We start from the raw sequence: 17,297 nt of genomic DNA, 5'->3' as shown, positions 1-17,297 counted from the left end.
GCAGCATGGCTGAAGCATCGGACACCACGGGGAGTGGGTGCAATGAGAGATGAGCCAAGAGATGGGCAGATGTCAGAGACTGTAGACCGAATGGTCCTAAAGACTTTCCTGGATCAATCGCTAACACAAGCTCTAACCTTGTAACCATCTCATCCACTACCTCAGGAGTGCCACCATCTCTGAAACATGTAGCACAGCCTCAACATGGTGAAAACCTGAGTAATCATGGTCTGACCTCTTCCCAAGGAAGTGGTATCGACTGACTGTTCTACAGGAGGCAACTGAGAGCTCAGTGAAGTTAAGTGCCTTATCACAATCTGAAGATTATGGGGACTAACATAGGAAAATTAATCTTACAATTTGCTGAGACCCAACTTTTCCAAATACTTTTGGGTCTTTTTCATGAATCAGAAAATGAGAAAAAGGAAACAATGGGGTAAATAACATACACCGTGTGGCAAGGCTTCAGTGAAGAGGAATTGATGGGATGCAGGCACCAGTTGTTGACAGATCAGTAAGGAAACCCCCAGAAGAGCATTCAGCAAGGTTCAGTTCCCATAAGTTGTCTGAACCAAATGCCTTATTTTCCCTATCGGGAACCCCACCGTCATTAACCCGGGAAACTCCATTAAGAACACAGAGTTGATGGAAGATTCCCTGCCCATGCTAACACACTGCTGCAGAATTAACCCTGGGTAAGGAAAATTGTGAGTTCAAGAAAATTTGTAACACTAATGACTTTAACAAATTTGAGCTGATTAACAGGATGCCATGAACTGAAATCCTTATGTTCCAATCAATCCTGCAGGAAACTCCTGGAAAGCACACTTGAGGGAGAAAAATCCATGAGATACTCTAAGCAGGTTTCTTTACAAAAAGAGAACAATAATCGGAAAAGATACAATATACTGACAAATAGGGCGATTATTAGCTAGTAATTTTTAAGCAATCACTCTGTTTGGTAAATAAATGTCAACATTTACATTTATTCCTCATGAAATGAGTATTGGTACTTTTTCAAACAAAAACCCACCTGAAATAGATACTCATCAAAGCAAACTCTTCCCTAATCAATTGGAGGTAGTGGGGAAAATATCATGATGGGCATTTATTTCTATGCTAGGGCCATTACTAGAATGGGAACTTGTAAGCTATTGGTCATGTGAGGAATTGAGGACAACTTCTCCAGTATTTAAATAGATAAGTTGCAGAAATGGTCTGGACAAGAAGTAATGGGATAGCATTTGAGCAGGAAAGGGGGAGCAGAGGTTCTCCCCCATCGTGATTTAGGGTTGAAGGATTAAGAAAGTATTTGGATAGCTACATATCCACTGAGTGGCTGCCAATAGGAACACATCTGGATAGTCCTATGGGTATTGGTTTACCTGCTTAATTTTCCATTAAGGAGAGAATACGCTTCTCCTCAGAAGCTGTAGAAAACACCCACTCCTTTCTTCTGGGTTAATGACCCAGAATTCACTGATCATTAACAAGTAATCATTCTTTGTGACATGGAACCATGTGGTTGTTCATCTCCCCCATGGATGAGGTGAAACCACTGCACATATAAGTGACTAAATATTCGATGACCATCTTACCAGACTCTTACTCAAAATGAGTGGCCAATAGTCTCACATCATTATCATAGTGATGCTGATATCGTCCATTGGTATTCAGTATCCATTTTTACCTTCTTCTGTGTTTTCTTCCCCCATTCTGTGTAGCAGGGGCTGGAAAGCTAATTATATTTCCCAAACTTCCTTGCCACTATAGTGCCAGATGTTATTAAGATTCTCCCAATGGATTACATTCATGAAACATTGTAAGTGCAGAAGGAGATGGCGCTCAATCTTCCTGTAGCAATGGTGGCTGAAGGGTGGTGACTGGCAGTTGTGAGTTTTTGCAGCATTTTCACTGACTACAGATCAGATTTGTGATATGGAAAGACAGTGATGCTCCCTGAATAAGGTACTAAACTTCTCCAGCTCTTGGATGATTCGTTTGTAAATGCCAGGAGAATAATAGTACCTATTGCCCAGAGCTACTTTGAAAACTGAGTCTCTAGCAAGGAGGTGTCAGGAATTACTGCTGCTGCTTCTGCTACATAAGAACAATTTAGAGAACCACAGGAAGGCTGGCTGAGGAGAGACTCTTCAACTAGAAGCAAAAACAACAGCATTCCAACGCTCAGAGGAGGCGTAGTGTGGAAAATTTAAAGGTACGGTGGTGCGGTGGTGAGGTGGTGCGCGCGCAAAGCGGGCTGGCGGCTGAGGGCGCGATTGTCGTTTTCAATCAGGAGTGAGTCTCAGACTCTGGGCTACAGATCCGGGCGAGTCTCTAGGGACCCAGACTCAAACGGGAGAAGCGGGACTGTCTGGCTACGGCCCCTCCGAGGTTTGCAGCGGTTGTGGGGACAGAGAGGCAGAGCCCCTGGGGACAGACTGAGAGCGGCCATAGCGGCTCCCTCCCCCCGCCCTGTTGAGCCCGCCCAGCCCAGGCCCTGCGCACAGCCATTTGCCAATTGCCTCAGGCAAAGGCTGGATTAGCGCCTCCCCAGAAGACAGACGTTTTCCGCTCAGCTGATTCCTACAGTCAGTCGGCCTGGTGGTCAAATCCCTCTAGTGTTAACTACAACAATTAAGGCTTGGCTAGAACAAGACTGCGCACAGAGACCACAAGGGGGTGCACCAAGAAAGCATAAAAGATGCGGAGACAAAAAAACATGACAGAAATGGAGGATATGGAGCTAAGAATCACAATTTTGAGGGCTTGCCATAAATTTGTGCAGAGCCTCACGAAAACTAATGAGACCCTCGATGCTACGATAAAGAAATTAGAAAGTAAGCATACACGGACTGAAATAAAGAATATTATACCCAATAGCAGACCAGAGGAGCTCAAGAATCAAACCAAAGATTCGACAAAAAACACCCAATTGGAAAAGCAAAATGAAAAAAGAATCCTAAAGTGTGAAGATAGTGTAAGGAGCCTCTGGGACAGCTTTAAGCGGACTAATATCAGAATTATTGGAGTGCCAGAAGATGAGAGACAGCAAGATATTGAAAACCTATTTCAAGAAATAATGGCAGAAAACTTCCCCCACCTGGAGAAAGAAATGGACTTACAGGTTCAAGAAGCGCAGAGAACCCCAAACAAAAGGAATCCAAAGAGGACCACACCAAGACACATCATCATTAAAATGCCAAGAGCAAAAGACAAAGAGAAAATCTTAAAAGCAGCAAGAGAAAGAGGCTCAATTACCTACAAGGGAATACCCATACGACTGTCAGCTGATTTCTCAACAGAAACTTTGCAGGCCAGAAGGGAATGGCAAGAAATACTCAAAGTGCTGAATACCAAGAACCTACAACCAAGATTACTTTATCCAGCAAAGCTATCATTCAGAATTGAAGGTCAGATAAAGAGCTTCACAGACAAGGAAAAGCTAAAGGAGTTCACCAACGCCAAACCAGTATTATATGAAATGCTGAAAGGTAACCTTTAAGAAGAGGAAGAAGAAGAAAAAGGTAAAGATACAAATTATGAACAACAAATATGCATCTATCAACAAATGAATCTAAGAATCAAGTGAATAAATAACCTGATGTACAGAATGAACTGGTGATTATAATAGAATCAGGGACATAGAAAGGGAATGGACTGACTATTCTTGGGGGGAAAAGGGGTGTGGGAGATGCGGGAAGTGACTGGACAAAAATCATGCACCTATGGATGAACACAGTGGGTGGGGAGTGAGGGTGGAGGGTGGGGTGGGAGCTGGAAGGAGGGGAGTTATGGGGGGAAAAAAGAGGAACAAATGTAATAATCTGAACAATAAAGATTAAAAAAAAAAAAAAAAAAAGAACAATTTAGAAGGATGCCTGACAAAGGGAAGTCTTCAACAGTGTTGGCTAAGATGATGCTAATGGTTGGAAACCAACAGGATATAACTGGCAAATAAAGAGATTTGATGGTAGAGACAGAGGACAGCTCTGTGGCATAAAACAAATTCCTTAGCCTCTCTGTTCTCCATTTGTTTAACATTCTCAGTTTAAAATGGAGGATATTATCAAAATCACAGAATTATTTATTAAATGGAATAATACGTCCATAAATTTTGCAAAGCATAATACAAGTATTTGTCATTATTACTTACCATAAAAAAAAACGTTGAAAGGGATCGTAGGAAGAAGCTGTGACTTCTAAGGAGAATTATGAAAATCAGCATGAAGGGAAAGGACTTTGGACTGGGCTTTGAGGAATGGGTAGATTTTCTACATAGAGATAGCAGAGAGAAACTTGCCAGTTTGAACTGAGGCATAAAGTTGAGAAATTGAAGGGCCAATATAGAATACATTGTTCTTCTCATGTCTTTTTGCTAGCAGTTATACCACATAAGTTTTGAGATACAGTTAAGAGAAGGAATCCTAAGTGGAATCTCCTAATTGGCTTTCTGCATACTTAACATCACTTACAGAGAAAACTAGTGATGGGGGCAAGATGCACTGAAAAGAGAAAGCTCATGGGCATGATTATGTAGGCTACAGAATTTAAAATGCATTCTTCTATGTTAAAAGCAAAAAATAAAAAAAGAAAGCTTCCTACTAGCAGCAAAATGTCAAGGTGGCTCGGATGGTGAATATTATTCCATTGCCATGATTCCTGTGCTTTTGTCAGCATAAGAATTTTTAACACAAGCACACCACTCACCGGAGGGCTGATTGACCTCCTATTAGGTGACTCCATTCCAAAACTCTAAATTGGAATAATAACAACGGCCTGAGAGTGGGTTATTTAATGAAAAGGAGATTTACAATGATCATGCCAGTTTCGAGAAGTAAATGAGCAAAATGATCACAGACCCGTGCACTAAATAAATAAATAAATAAATAAATAAACTCTGAAGATGATGAGGGCAATTGGAGTCAAGTCATATTCATGTGGCTCCCAGAGATATCAAAGACAGTTGTTTCTTTGAAGAAGATGTTCAAGAAAGAAACACAAACCCTAGCCAGTTTGGCTCAGTGGCTAGAGCATCGGCCTGAGAACTGAAGGGTCCTGGGTTCCAGTCCTGTCAACGGCACATACCTTGGTTGCAGGTCGATGCCCTGCCCTGATGCTGGGGGCAACTAATGAATGTATCTTTCTCATATCAATGTTTCTTTCTCTGTATGTCTCTCCCCCTCCCTTCTACTCTCTCTAAAAATCAATGGGAAAATAACCTTGGGTGAGGATTAACAAGAACAACAACACAAGGGCTATTTGGCACATAGCTCAGCACCTAAAACTCTGTCTCATTTTCATCCTCAGTGGATTTCTGACAAACAATATTAATTTTTACCTAATTTAAAATCAAGAGACTGTATTTTAATCTGTTCTTTAATCTGGGAAAGTCAACATTTCCCTCTGAAAGGCTGTCCTCAACACATCCTGTCTGAAAGTACATATTCCAAGAATACAGGGCAACCAGGGATGAAACGCAGTAATCAACCATTCTGCTTTTGGAACATGGCTTAAGTAACCCTTAAAAAGCACTGTATCTTTTGAAAAATGTAAAGAGAGAAACATCAAGTCAGTTCATCAACAAGATAGCAAGAATGGTAATGCTGCGGTTGTTATGCCTATCAGTACAATACAGTAAAAAGTCATGGGGGGAGCTGCATGATTGTACTCTGTCCAGATGTGGGCTGCAACAAGATAATTGACTTATAGCAGCTCATAACAAGCACTAAGTAAAATTTCAACTCTAATATTTGGCACCCAACTCAACAAAAGCCATCAAGATTAAATTACATATAGAGATACAGGCAGTTTAACTGTGCAAAGGAAGCAGGGCCACTATAGAAAACAACTTGTCAACACATTGGGTACTCTTTATTTGACCATATGACTAAAATCTGGGGCTCTGACATCTGGATTTCAAGATTTAGTCCTGCCATTTTGAGCAAGTATGACTTGGAGCGAGTTGTATATCCTGTCCTAGTCTCAATCTCCTCATCTACAATATGGGAAAATGACTTTACATAACCTAGAGATTACTTGTGAGAACATTTCAATGATTCATTAAAAGCCTTATACACTGTCATGGTTCATTTATTTGTCAACTTGGCCAGAACATAATGCCCAGGTATTTGGTCAAACATTATTCTGCAGGTTGTCTATGAATTTGTTTTCTGGACCCTAATGGTCAGCTTGAATTTTACTACTTGCATTTTCTAGGAACCCTGCAAGCTGGGAAATCAACCAAAAATTTGGTCCCCAGCAAGAGCTGAAAGGATTGAAACTCCTCTGGAGGGTGTTTCCACAACCCAGACACAAGGGATTCTTATAGTGCACCATGAACACTTGTAAAGCTCAAGGAGAGGGTCTACTTATTGTTGTTATTCACATGACTTGCTATAAAAATGCTTTGCTATTCCTGTTTGATTGCAATGCATTGCCCTCTAGCCAGTTGTGGTGTTTCATAATATACTGCTCATCTGCTCTATCCTCATCCCCAATGGAAGAATTCCAAATTCCAAACTGTAACTGGCCCAAAGGATTTGGGATAAGGGATAGTGAATTTGTATGCTTAAGCACTACACATGTCATTATCTCTTTTAGTCCTTACAGACTGCATACTATTTTACTGATTTAACTAATTTTCCAAGGCTGGAGATCGGTGACTCTTTGCCAGTGATTTTAGTTGTCCTGTGAGGGCAACAGAAGATACTGAAATTGCGTTGGTCAGCAAGTTCCATTAAGTGGTTTCAGGAAGGGGTTGTCAGTTCAAGTCAGAAAGTTCATTGGATCACACTTGTTGAATCCACTACATGCTGGGCACTAGGCAATGCTTTGTAATTGCAAAGAAGAAAATACTTTTTTGTCCTAAAGTACAGAACATTTTTGCATAATGTTAAATGGTAATAAGTGAGATAGAGAAGCATATGTAGAGGATTATGTCAACTCTAAATGTAGACAGAGAAAGAAGGTTTAGAGAAAATAGCTAAAGATATTAAGTGTCCTGGGCTATATTTGAGTGGTACATTTTAGGTAACCTTTTCTTTAAATATGTTTTCCAGTTTTTCTACAATGATTATGTATTGCATTTATTACAAAAAAAATTACTAGAATTAAGTACTTTAGTTTTTAAGCAATATTATCTGTGAAATACTCCAGAGCTGTTTCCATCATTAAAAAAAAAGAATTTAAAAAATATGTTAAAATACATATATTTTGGTTCTATTGGGCCTTCAACTGGTTAGATAAGACCCACCCACCTTATGGAGGATAATCAGCTTTACTCAAAGTCTAAAATTAATTTCCAGGGGTAATTTTTTGTTATCCAAAGACTAAAGATATAAATAAGCTTCCTTATCTGTTCTCTGTGCCAGTGTTCATGTGATTGCTTGTTTGTTTCCTAGCCTAGCCTTTTATTAGGGCAGAGCTGGTCAAGTCCCAGCTTTCAGTCTGATTGGTTGTGGGGAGGGGTGGCGCTGGCATATCTCAGTCTCTGCTTCTGCTGAACCCAGGCTTGCCTTCTGTCCTGCAGGGTTGATATTATCCATCCCCTCAGTTTTGATGGATACTGATAAACCCCCAGGAAGCCACACTATCAGCTTTCATGCTTTCGTCTCTTTCCATACCTTCTCAGTTGCTGGTGCCTGAAGATTTCCCTTCTTTTGTGCAAGGCCATGGGCCTTAAATAACGTATCCTGTCTTATCCAGCAGGCCCTGGTATTATACAGCAAGACAACTGTCATGCTATCTTAGACCGCTATATTGCCATATCAGAACTCAATTTCATTTTCCTTTTACTACTTAAAACATTTCTATAAGCCAGATTACTCGATTAACCAGGTATACCATTTTCAAAGCCTTGTGGGGTAACATTTGATGTAGGAGTCATATAGCTAATTTTGAGGTAAAAAAAAAAGTCTTTAATGAATATTTTTCATTTGTAAGTAAGCCTTTGTAAGACTATTCTGGGAAATGAGAAATCACAATTTGATGCCATCTACTTAGTGGCAAATTATCTGCCAGACATTGAATACAATTGTTTAATTGAAGTTACTTGAATGTTCACTATTCTTTTCTTTTTTTAAATATATTTATTGATTTTTTACAGAGAGGAAGGGAGAGAGATAGAGAGTTAGAAACATTGATGAGAGAGAAACATTGATCAGCTGCCTCCCGCACACCTCCTACTGGGGATGTGCCCGCAACCAAGGTACATGCCCTTGACCGGAATCGAACCTGGGACCTCTCAGTCCGCAGGCCAATGCTCTATCCACTGAGCCAAACTGGTTATGGTTTCACTATTCTTAAGAGCAAAATAATGAATCTGTTAAGCTGAAATGTCTATGCCCCTTGGGTGGTATTTTCTAGGATAATTGCAAGCCAGTCTGTCTTATTCTCTTCCTTCGTGAACCCCAATTTTAATTTTTCTTTAAAGTGGGGTTCATTGCTGAGCCTTAATACTTTATCTGGAACAGAGTGAGCACTTATTAAGTATTTGGTGACTAATAATCATGGTTAATACTAATAGCCACTTGGTGAATTTTTTTTGGTTTGTTTTCTTTCCTACCTACTCTGTCAGGTTATTTAACTGGAACTTGAGAAATGCTGAACAAACACTCTTACCATGGGGGACAGCTAATCCTCTCATCTTTTTCAACTCTCAAATCAGGTTGCTCTTTGTTGGGTGCTCTGTTTTGCTTTGCTTTGCTTATCTCAGGTGAGGCAATTTGATATCTGAATGTCTAACAGACTCCCGTGAAGTGTATTAAGATGACAGTTAGTAAAAGGGCATTTTTCTACCTAAGGTTCTTCAATGAATCAAGTCCTCTTATATTTTCTGGGGGAACCAATTGAAACATTGAAAACTATGATAATGGATCTTTCATCAATAACAGATGTGATTTGTAAAGTGAAAATCTATTTTGACTGATGATGCCTCATAGCAATAGGGAAGATTTCTTCTGAATAATTAAAATGAAAAGCATGTGATCTATCATTTGCGTAGGATTAGAAATTCAGTAGTTATCAGTCTTGTCCAGCCATTTTCTGGCTTGAGGACCTTGGAAAAGTGTGACCTTTACTTCCCTTTTTCAAAAGATAAGCTCATTTCCTACACATACGTCCCTCAGCAGGAGGATATAGAGCACACATCTCTGTGGACACCTGGTCCAACCGAAGGACTGACAGATGTGACCTCCTGCTCCACTTCCCAGCAGTTGTCAGGTATGGATTTGGAAAGATGGCTCTCCCAGCCAGCACCTTGTTGGAAGATGAGTTTCAGCATGTTCTTCGTTGGTTGTTGTAAAATAACTATAACGTATAATGTACATATCAGCTAGGACTCATTTGGTTGCAAGTGACCAAAATATAGTTCAAACTAGAAGACATGAAAAAAGAATTCACTGGTTTAGCTCCCCAGATCAGGGAAGGTAGAATGCCTTCAAGAACTGCTTGGCTTGGCACTAGAGAATTGTCCAGGCTCTCACTTTAGCTCTGTCCCTGGCTAGTGCCTCTCTCAATGTTTTGGTCCCATTCACCCCAAGGAGCACAGCCACTGACACTCAGAGATCCACATCTCAACACACTACTACCAAAGAAAAGAGGATCTTTCCCCACAGCATTACTTAGAACAAGAAAATCTGGGAAGGGATCAGAATGGCCCATTTTGGGCCATGCATCTATCTCTTGACCAATCCCTCATTTAGCCAATCAGTAGCCTGAATCTTCTGCACACCCCTCTGGTCAGGAGGGAAGGGACTGTTTCTGTAATAAAAGGGTGGTGGAGAATAGGCAAGCACAAGAGGCACTATATATACCTAACTGGCTAATTACACATGTTAACCATCCTATAAAATAAAAGCCTAATATGCAAATTGTTCGACCAGGAGTTTGACCGTTCGCTATGAAGTGCGCTGAACACCAGGGGGCAGAGTGAAACATGGCGGTTGTCTGTGATGTGGCACTGGCAGCCTTGATGGGCCCCAATGAGAGCAGGACCACGGTGGAATGGTGGAGCAGATGCGCGAGCGGTGCCAAGCCAACGCGGGGTGCCAGGTGGGGCTGCAGGGCTGTGAGGCTTGGGGTGTGAGCTGGAGCTGTGAGCCTGGAGGCTCAAGCTGGGGCCCCGATCCCTGCAGGCCTCCACAAGGAATCCTACCTGTGCATGAATTCATGCACCAGGCCTCTAGTTTTATTATATAACGAAGTACATAAGAATACAGTGTGTTTATATTAAAGAAAATATATATTGCTCTGTGAGCATGTGTATATGTATATATTGCTGCATATATGTGTATATGGATGGGTGGATTTTCTGTATATTTCTATACATTAGTGCATGAATATGGATATAGTTATTCATGAATATATTATATGTATTACTGTTTTGCAAGTATGAGTTGGCTTTTCCCTTTCCAGTGATTCTATTCACATTCCAAAATCATAATTACCTAATGAATTCTTTTCTATCCTCTATACCCCAGAGTAAGTTGCATTTCAATCAGAGTAGCCTATTTATTGCCCCCCTATGTATCTGATTTCCTTCTCTGGAAAGACAGAGGATCATGCAGACATGTGGCAGTGTCTCCTGGGCATGGGATGCCACTTCCATGTTGGGGTACATAAGTGGCCTGGCTTCCTATATAGTTTTCAGGTTGGCAGGACCAAGGTAAGGTCTCTCTAAGACTGGATAATTAGGTAAACAAAATGAGGAGCCCAGAGATTAGGACAAAGGGTAATGGAACCAGAGAGAGGTAAGAAATGGATGGATGGAGTGTGAGGCCATGGTGATTACCAACACAGCCAGGAGCTGATTGTGACTTCTAATGTAGTACCCATGGCCGGCTGGGAGTGGTAGGTGCTGAAGGGAAATGGACAGTGCGTGTTCTGAACTTTTGCTTTTGCTCTTTTCCCTGAAGGGTGGCAGAATGTGCCATTCCATCTGGCCGGTGTGGTTCAGTGGTTGAGAATCAACCTATGAACCAGGAGGTCATGCCTGGGTTGTGGCTCAATCCCCAGTAGAGGACTTGCATGAGATAGCTGATCAATGATTCTCTCTCATCATTGATGTTTCTATTTTTCTCTCCCTTTCCCTTCCTTTCTCTCTGAAATCAATAAAAAAAAAGAATGTGCCACCTCATGATGTGTCGGGGATTACTTCTGAGCTGCAGACACGGGAGAGACTTTGAAAACAGAGTAGAAGTTACTCTTTTATATGGGAAAAGTGCATTATAAGAGAGCTATTACCAGAGGTCACTTTTTCATCTAAAAAACCTATCTGCATGGAAGGCAAACATGTGTATGCTTATACCAAACATCTGCTCTTCCTGTCTTCTTATGAATTGCCCTCCTCTCCTTTGAAGCCCAGACCCCCACCTTTTTCTTCGCTAAGGGGAGTGTAGAAGCCTCAAGTGCCTGGCTGCCTTTTGAATCTCAGATTTTTGTAGGGGTCCTGCATGAAATCAAACTTGTTTTTCTCTTGGTAGTCTGTCTCATGTCAATTTAATTGTGAGACCAGTCAAAGAACTTAGGAGGGAACAGGGGACAATTAAACCCCTCCTACACGTCCAACTCTATGATTTTCTTCTCTTTCTATCCCATCCAAATCCTTCTCCTACTAGATGCCTCACCTCTCCCAAGAATGCTTTCTGAAACTGTTTTAAGCCACAGGGATGCCTGACCCTTTCATTTGCCAGCAGAGCATAGATTGCCTTGAGATAATGGCCTTTGTTTGGAGTTCCTGTTTCACAACCAGACTGAGAAACATAATCTTGTCTCCACTCAGCAAATATGTGCCCTCATACTTAGCAAAAGGATAAATGATCTTAAAAATGATTAAGCCAATATGCACATACCAAATAAGTAATCTTTAGATGTTCATGTAGTTGTTTTCTTTTCTATAACAATTTAACAGTTGAAATTTCTTTTGCTTTATGATTATACAAATGTGAATTTCAGCTTTTAATTAACAATGACATTGATTAGTTTTAAGCTTTTGAAACATATTTGCATATAATTGTTCTCAATAGACTTATATAAAATCCAAAGCCTATATTCTCAAATATATATATATATATATATATATATATATATATATATATATATATTCATGTCAGCTTAGTTACATGTGGACATTTGTTTGATTGCATGGAGTGTGTGCTTTTATTGCCAAGAAAGTCAGCTCTGTTCCTTAATTGTTGCTATAACCACAACTTGGGAAAATCTATTGTAACATCAATATGTTATGCACATCTTTAATTAGGCTTATGCAGCCTGTCTGTCATAGCAACTGATCTTAAGTATTCTCATTTAGTCTACTTCAAAACATTCTCATTTTTGAAGAGGTCTGTTTTGGCCTCATTAAATTATTAAGCAAATCAATATGCCGCCCTACAACTTGATTGCTATGTTCGGGAAATCTTGTGTGTTTTCACTTAGCACATTTGAAGACCATCCAAAAGGTCACTCTTCCCCAAATACCAGAGAACCTCTGCAGTGCTGGCATACTAAGATTCTCTTATCAGATATGAGGGAGACATCTGTCATCCTCACTGATCAGCAGAAACATCTGCACGTGGCATTCTATTGATTGTCAGAGTTTCATTCTCTTATCTAGTAGTTCATGCAAATGAGTTGCAGGTTATTTGCTCAGAGAATTATCTTCACACCAGGTCACCCAGCACCAGCAACAACAAAAAAATGACAGGAAAACTGATTCCATATCTGGAAACTACAAACAAAATCTAGCCTGAAGTACATTTTCTTCTTTTCCCTCAAAATCTGCCATGATCACAACAGGCAGAAACAATGATTACCTTCAACAAAGTCCTGCAGTATCTTAGTAGTTTATATGTTCCCTATCCACTATAATTAATTAATTCAAAATGAACCATTAAAATTTGCATTAAGGAGAAAGCAGAGTTCACAAAGTATTGCTAAGCAGAGATTTCGTTTTCCAAACACATATGGGGTTATGTTTTGTACTATGTCAAAGGTCAACCAATAATACAGTGCTTCTGACCTAATGTTACAGGTGGGGACCCCTAAATGTAATCCTGTTTAAATGGAGGGTTGCATTATTAATACAGTAATGACCTGGCAGGGCAAGTCTGAGAGCTAAGTTAGTGGGCCAGAAAATTAATAGGGGTGGGGAGCAAAGGGAAATATAGGACCTCTTGCAAAATCTAAATCACTTCTGGTCCAAATTTTGGGTTGGCACTGCTTCATGCGTTGTTGGCTCAAACATAGAATGGATGAGGAATTCTGTGGCCAGCAAAATTCAGGATACCAGCACTCATTCTGTTAGTTGGCACTCATTTCGCTTCCCTGATTCTCAGTACTTCCCCTCTGCCAATATAAGAACCTTAGCTCACACTGGCTGAGAAAGGGAAGGAGACAGGGCAAACGATGGGAGCCAATCACCAACTGCATGCATGGTATATGTGGTCATTATAGAGTGGGAGGAGTATTTAATTCCTTCTATTCTAATTATTTCTATCTCAGTGCTCAATTATTTCTATCACAGTCCTCATGATTTTCACAACATATTCCTTTGTATGGGTCTGGATTAGGAAAACAATATTCTAACAATGTAAAATATAAGCAAGTCCCAGGTTTATCTTTCCTGTGTTTCTTATCTTTTACTTTTTGTACTTTCCTTGGGAACAGATCATTCAAAAACTGGGTGAATTGATAAAATGAAGCTGAGCTTGAACTGGGTATAATTTACTAAATGTGAGGCCTTCAGGGCAGACTGTCACAGATCCATGAGATTGCCTATACTTCCACTTGGGCCAAGCCAAAGGGACCAGAACTCATTTAAAAAAATAAAATAAAATAACCAGAGAATCAGATTTTGCTCCTAAGCAACCCAGCTCTCCACTATGTCTACTAAATCTTCAACCTAATTCAGCCACCCCCATCCCCACCTTGCATTGACAGTAGTGGAGAGACATTTTTTTTTCTCATAAATGTTTCCACTCATAAAAATCTTTGTCTAGTGACAGCAATGTCTGGCCTAGCTGAAGCATCAGCCAATAAAACTATCATCAACAATGATTGTGTTTGCAGATACTCTAGATCTAGAAATCATTGCTCATATGTCTACCTGTTTAAAATATTTCTTGCAAGTCTGCTGGTTTCTAGTAAGCATGTGCTTTCTTCTGAAAAACTTCTGAGAAAACCTTGAGAAACAAGATCTTAAAATAAGTAGATGAGCTCGGTGCTCACCTGGCTCAGCTCAGCCACAGCTATTGACCCTTCTCTAGGTGAGAATAGAATGAATGGGGACATAGGCTGCTTTAGGAGCAAGCTTTGAGGGGCCCCATTGAAGCCATTTTCTCCAAATATCCAATCCACCACCTATCATTTTAGCTGTATTATTTTGGTTCTTGAAGACCTTTTCCTCCAGAATCTTATCTAATGCAGCTATCTCTGGGTAGGGTCGCACCTGAAGCCATTATTTGGTGAGGACCAATGCACAGAGCATTTGAGTACAAATGAAGTACAGACATAGGGATGGTGGGGGTTGGGACTGTGAGAAGAAAAGATGAAATCAATGAAGAGGAAGGTAGAGAGCCTGCAAATTTTGCTTCCCTGTCAATGTAACCTAGAGGCGTTTGAGATGGAGGAAAATCCATCATTTTGTTTAGGTATTGTGTTGTTTTCCAACTCCCATGCAAAATTTCCTGCTCATCCCCTTCACTCATGTTATATGGGGCCTTTTTATCATGCATAGACTACAAGAATAAGTTACCTGCATATCTACTAGTTTTTTTTGCATAACATGAAATTGCCAATTGTAAATATGTCTAGTTTGTTTTAGCTAGCTTAATGCCTCATTGCTTCTCTTTAGTGATTTCTTACTGTTAAATAAGGTGAAATGCTTTGTGTAATTCCTGGTCAATAAATATCCTACTGGGCTCAGAATATATTTTGCAATTTTCATTATAAAATAGAAATGCAGAAAAGTGCATACAACATGAATGGATACTTAAAAAAATATTTAGAATGTGAACACCCATGTCACTTTCAACTGGATCAAGAGGTAGCATCTTTGTTGGTGTCCCAGGAACACACACTGCTCACAAACCACACATTTTTCTCAGAGTAACTGCTCTTCTCAATTGTATGATAATAATTTCGTTACTTTTTGTTTCTTTTTAGTTGCACCTTATATGTATGCACCTAAGCAACATCATTTAGTTTTGCCTCTTCCTCTGATCTATAAAGGAATCATTCTGTGTGCATTATCTTATTCTTGCACTAGAGGCCCAGTGCACGAATTCGTGCACTGGTGGGGTCCGGCTGGCCAGCCCCCATCAGGACCGATTGGGCCAGGCTAGCCAGGGGGAGGGGATGTGGGAGGTTGGCCAACCGGCCCCACCCCTGATCAGGGTGGGGGAGGGGGCGATTGGGGATGGGAATGGGGATGGCTGGGGGAGGGGCCACAGGCAGTTAGCTGGCTGGCCATGTCCCCTGGTCAAACTCCCGGTCGAACTCCCAGTCAGGGGGACAATTTGCATATTAGCCTTTTATTATATAGGATCTTTTGCTCAAAACTATGTTTGTGTAAGACTTATTCATGTTGTCACATGCTCCATTTTTTATTGCTGTATAGTACTTTAGTGCATGTAGCACAATTTTCACCCACTCTCCTACTGATAGACATCTGGGTTGTTTCCAGATTCTTGTGATCATGAACAATGCTGCAGTACCTGCTGTCCATGCATGCCATGTGAATATATCAATGACTGGAAATGCTGGGGCATGGGTTATGTAGATCTTCAACTTTACAGGATAATAGGAAGCTGTTTTTTCCAAAATGGTTGTTCCAGTTTATACTCTACCTACCAGTGTACAAGAGTTCTTTTTGTTCCACACCTTCATCAACACTTGGTATTATCAGATTCTTAATTTTTTGCCAATTTGATATTTAGTGTGCAGTAATATGCTTTTTTTCTCTTCTCATTGTGGTTTTAAGTTGCAAAACCCTGATTTCTAATCACTTGCCTTGAATCCAAAGTCTTTAAAATTTAAATGCAAAGTTTGTTATTCTGGACTGTGGTATTTTAGTGTTTATTCATACTGAGAACTTCAAGTCATAACTGGTAAGTATAAGAGAAGTAAAAAAAACAAAACAAAACAAAAAAAAATCTTCATTCATTGAACATCAGCTAGGAACTGGGCACCTCATGCACTTTGCCCTATTTAATCCTCATAATAACTTTGCTAGTTGATATGGTTAGCCCTATCTTCACTCAAGCCATGCCTGTGTGCTTTTGAAGCCTAAAAATACCAAACAAACAAAACTCTCTGCAGTAATTATGTTTCCTTCCAAAAAATAGCCTCTGTAGGGTCAAAATAATTATCAATATCCTGTGTAAAGTCATATTAAAAACTACACCAAAAGAATATCAAAGATAGCTTAGCTAATATGACTAATTTAATAAACAGCCTCCATACATCAGTTTTTCCCTTAATACTTCAAAATCCAACCAATTAATATTTAAACAAATGAAAGGGTCCTTGATTTGAGGTGGGATTTCCCTCCTGAGAGGAATTTGTGAAAAACTTCAGGCGCATGTTTCTGCCTGTGACAGGTCCTTGTGAAGTGGTTAACACGATCTAGTAGAGTTATAGAATACTAATTGACAGCCAGAAATAAAAGTAACAAAGACAAGAGCGAGACAAACTATTCTCTGAGGTGATTTTTATACAGGAAATCAATTAATAGGACATGCAACAAATTCAAGCCACGGACCCGTTTTAAAAAAATTAATTTGAAACCATTTAAAGGATAAACATCAAGCAAGGCTCCTAAGAATTTATGTGTCATTAATGGTGCCTTTTTCTTTCTAACTATAAAGGTCTAATAAATAGCTTGTAAATCCTGCAGATACAGAAACTGTTTTCAAAAAATCAAATTAACCAGATGCAAAGACTCAGGCATGATATTGCCTACAAGAGGGGATGTACGAAGCCAGCTCTCACCTCCTCCCTGGATGCGAAGAATAACTCAGAACAGGAGTAGCATTCTGTGCTGTGTGTAACTTTCCTCTCTAGTATCTTCATAAAATGACCCTTCAATGGGATCTGATCCAAAACTCTTCTCTGGGATGTAGATACACAGACAACTTGTACCTTTGTTACCAACAACTTCAAATGCAGACTTTGCATCTATGAATATTAACCTCACATTCACCGCACTACATAGAAACAAACAGAGATAACACTTTTATTAATCACTTCTGTGCACGTTTCACATTTTGTGAGGTTCATTACTTTTTTCTTTACTCCAT

The 17,297-nt window shown here is 40.0% G+C and overlaps 1 protein-coding gene across 2 annotated transcripts in view; it reads right to left on the bottom strand.

The window, feature by feature from the left end:
• ST6GALNAC3 (ST6 N-acetylgalactosaminide alpha-2,6-sialyltransferase 3) overlaps window positions 1-17,297 on the bottom strand; it is a 510,150-nt gene that overhangs the window by 277,294 nt on the left and 215,559 nt on the right. The gene's annotated exons all lie outside the window — the stretch shown is intronic.

This window comes from Myotis yumanensis, unplaced genomic scaffold (assembly GCF_028538775.1).
Source record: "Myotis yumanensis isolate MYYU_CA2020_CCGP unplaced genomic scaffold, mMyoYum1.0.hap1 SCAF_2, whole genome shotgun sequence".
NCBI lineage: Eukaryota > Metazoa > Chordata > Mammalia > Chiroptera > Vespertilionidae > Myotis > Myotis yumanensis.
The sequence above is the reverse complement of the archived record's forward strand: the minus strand, read 5'-3'. Positions and strand labels throughout refer to the sequence as shown.